A 4,325-nucleotide genomic window follows, 5' to 3' on the forward strand; every position below is an offset into this window, starting at 1 on the left:
AGGAGAAGTGTCTCTCACAACCCTTTTGTGCCTAAACAAATTCTTGTTTCTTCGGTAAGGATGGCCAATGGGAAGAAATCGACGGTGACAATCAAACCAACTTGTCTTCCTACCATTCTTCAGTTGAAACGCATCTGTCGTTCCATTACAATATGGACAAGCTAATCTCCCATGTGTAGTCCATCCAGACAACATCCCATAGGCAGGAAAATCACTTATGGTCCACAAAAGCATCGCTCGCATCGTAAAATTCGTTTCCGTTGAACAGTCATACGTCCTCACCCTGTTGACCACAAATCCTTCAACTATTTTATCAGTGGTTGTAGGAAAACATCCAGGGACCTTTTTGGATGGTTCGGACCAGGTATTAATATGGTCAAGAATAGCAACTCCCGTTGCATGCACATCTCCGGTGGCAGGTTGTATGGTGTAAGAAAGACTGGTCACAATGAATATTGTCTCCCTGACATTCCAAACGAACTAAATCCATCTGTGCATAGTCCGAGATACACATACCGGCTATTGCTAGAGAAATCCGGATGTACTTTGTTGAAATGTTTCCAGGCTCTTGCATCTGATGGATGAGTCATCTCACCATCCGTCTGAGTATGCTCGGCATGCCATCTCATCTTTCCAGCAGTCTGCTCTGATTGATACAATCTTTTCAATCTGTCTGTAATTGGTAGGTACCACATCCTTTGGTACGGTACCCTATTACGTCCCCGTCCTTGCGGCTTGAATCGTGGCTTCTTGCAGAATCGACATTCTTCTAGCTTCTCATCATCTCCCCAATAGATCATGCAGTTGTCGATGCAAACATCTATCATCTCCGAAGGCAACCCAAGACTATAAACCAGTTCTGAATCTCATAATAAGAATCAGCAGACACATTGTCTTCCGGCAAATACTCTTTAAACAAGTCCGCCCATTCGTTCATGCAACTTTCAGGTAGATTGTGATCAGTTTTAATATTCATCATTCTAGCAGCTAACAACAATTTAGAGAGACCTTCTCTACAACCACTGTAAAGTGGTTGATTCGCCGCGTTTAACATTTCGTAAAACTTTTTTGCATCTATATTAGGTTCTTCATCTTCATCATGAGCTACGAATGCATCAGCTACCATATCATGAACCCTATCATAATCTACCATCTCCTCCTGATGGTAACTATGTTCATTATGCAAATGATGATCAACCGGTTCTTTTTCCTGAAAATTGCTATTACTACTACTAGCTTCATTCTGATCATAATTAAAACCTTCTCCATGTTGAAACCAGATATAGTAATTTGGCGTGAAACCTCTATTTATTAAATGCTTCCAAACATTTTCACGGTTTGCCAGTTTCGAATTGTTGCATTTCCGACAAGGACAGAACATCTTACCACTTTCTTGGGCGAGCGGTGTTGAATATGCTTGATGCATAAATGTCTCCAGGCCCGCAAGGTATTCTTTCGTCACTCTCCCGTTAGCATCTCTATGCATATACATCCACTTCCGCAACTCGTAAATAGTCCCGGAGCCAGCCATTTTTTTCTTTCACGTTTTTTATTGTTGGTGTGTTTAAAATGATGTTCAAACATCCATATTTATAGGAAATTTCGAATCTGGTAGTTGTAATTTTCCTATGAATTTACGACGAAAATTAATTAGGTGGCAAAAAAAACGTGTAACACCTACAAAGTTGGTGGATTCAAAATTTCCTCGCTAAATACACGTAAATTATTTCCTCGTAAATAACACGCGAAGTTTACGTCGTATTTACGAGGAAATAGTATTTCCTCGTAAAAGACACGTCAAATTACATCGAATTTACGACGAAACGCTTTTATCGATACCTTACGAGGAAATAACGATGACATTGGTTTTCCACGTAAGTTTCTCATAAAATCGACGTAAATTTACGAAGATTGTTTTTCCTCGTTAACTTTCCTCGTTAAGCATGTGTTTTCTTGTAGTGATAGCTTTTTGGACTCGTGCATTTGTTTATTATATAGTTTAGTGAGATCTTATAATTATGTGAAAACTTGAAGTTTATTACAAAGACCCAAATCCAGATCAAATGTCATTACGGTCAAATATTTAGCAGTTAACCATAAGTTAGTTTGCAAGACCAATTTTACTTGTTACTTAAAAATGAAGATTAGATTTGGACGGTCGCATAACCGTCTATCCTAACATAACCCACTGATATATACAAAATAAATCCATCAGAAACGTTAAAGAAAAATCTATCACAAATATCTTTACCGATGATGAATCTTTGAACAGAAAGGAGACAAGAAAACAATACATCAATATTTTCAACCATAATGGGAAGCTAGCCGGTCACACTCCAAAAGCGGCATTCGTTTTAGGGTTCTTTCTTGAAGGGCCCTGCATCAATTGTGTCGACTAGTTTCTCCTTATCTCTTTCCCTCACCCCAATATAATGATGAACCTTCACTTCCTTTTAAACATCCTTTAAACATCACTCAATCATCAAGTTACACCTAAACCTTATAATTAAAGAAACAAAATAAGTTTATATATATAGAGAGATAAACAATGAAGGAGAAGTCAAAAGGATGAGGCCCCGAAGACTTGGGAGAAGAATGTTGGGATTCATCGGTGGCTACGTCAGAGAATCCGTCATGGACTACGTCAGGAATTGTTGATGGAAATCAAACAAGATTGAGTAACTTAAACCAAGACAAAGACGTCATGTTAGGAAAATGAAATGTCACTTTTATGGAGATATGAAAGTCGGGAGGATCCTGGAAATATTACTTTCATGGAGTTATGGAAGTTGCAAGTATTTTGGAATATTTCCTAATAGGTTTATAGAAAGGGGCGAATGCCCTAATCCGACTAGGTTAACCTAATAGACTCCTACTATATAAGAGGAGCTCGTGTGTACTCTTTCTCCTTTGTCCAAGAAAAGACCTAGCTTGGTTTGTGTGCTTTGGTTGTGAGAGAAAGAGAGGTTCTATATTCTTTATACTTCAGATTATAGTGGATTACCTCTTGCCAGGCCCCAGTGGACGTAAACCATTCTAGGTGAACCACTGGGTAAACAATTTCTTGTATCCATCTTCTATCTTTTCCGCATTCTTCTTCCTATCTCTATTATTCTACAAAATCAAATTTCTTACTTACGTCGTTGAGTTCGTCAAAGAGTGTATCAGTGAGTTTGTGTGTTTGATTCTGGTTCTTGAGTCAAACAGTTTCGTCGTTGTGGTTCAACAAAGTTGTATCAGAGCCTTGGTTGATGTTGTTGTCAATGGCAAAGTCAAGAATTGAGGTGTAGCGTTTTGATGGGAAGGGTGACTTCTCATTGTGGAAGAAGAGGATGCTTGCGTATCTGTCTGTCCTTGGTTTAAAGGATGTGTGAGAAGAGTCTACGTCACCTTCTGCGTCAGTGATGAGGAAGAATGAAGACGAAGATGTATTCAGGGAGAGGTTGGTGAAAGAGGAAGATCAGAGAAGGCGATGAATCTGATCATTCTCAATGTTGGAGATCATGTGCTAAGGAAGATCGAGTTGTGTACGTCAGCTGCTTCTACATGGTCTACACTAGAGCGGTTATATCTTTCGAAGACTCTACCGAATATAATTCACTTGCAGCACAAATTCTATACCTTCAAGATGGTTGGTACTCGGAGTATGGATGAGAATATTGATGACTTCTTGAAGATTGTCTCTCACCTGTCAAGTGTGAATGTAACTGTGTCAGAGGAGGTACAAGCGATTCTGCTCCTGAATTCGCTTCCTTCACAGTTTAACACCCTCAAGAAAACGCTTAAGTACGACAAGGATACATTGTCGTAGGAAGAGGTGACAAGTGCAGCAAGGTCTAAAGATCAGGATCTGAAGTCCTCTACGGCTTCACATGATAGTGGTGAAGGATATTATGCTAGAGGAAGGACTGAGAAGAGGGATCCTGTGAGGAAAGAAAAGGGCAAGTCTAGATCGATCTCAGGGTCTAAGATAACTTGCTGGTTCTGCAAGAAGCATGGGCACACCAAGAGGGAGTGCTACGCCTACAAGAAGAAGTATGGCATAGGAGAAGATAAAGCTGAAGCAGCCGTTGTGATAGATCGTGAATCAGCGGATGATGCACTGTCGGTAGCAGATACGTGGCATCATGATAAGTGGGTGATTGATTCTGGATGCTCCTACTACATGACATGTAGGAGAGATTGGTTTCACACGTTTGATGAGTTGGCTTAAGGACAAGTTCTTCTTGGTAATGATTACGCGGTTGGAGTGCAAGGGATTGGTACAATCAACATCAAAGCTTATGGTGGTTCTGTCAAGATGCTCTCGAATGTCAGGTATATTC

Source organism: Brassica napus, chromosome C3 (assembly GCF_020379485.1).
Source record: "Brassica napus cultivar Da-Ae chromosome C3, Da-Ae, whole genome shotgun sequence".
NCBI lineage: Eukaryota > Viridiplantae > Streptophyta > Magnoliopsida > Brassicales > Brassicaceae > Brassica > Brassica napus.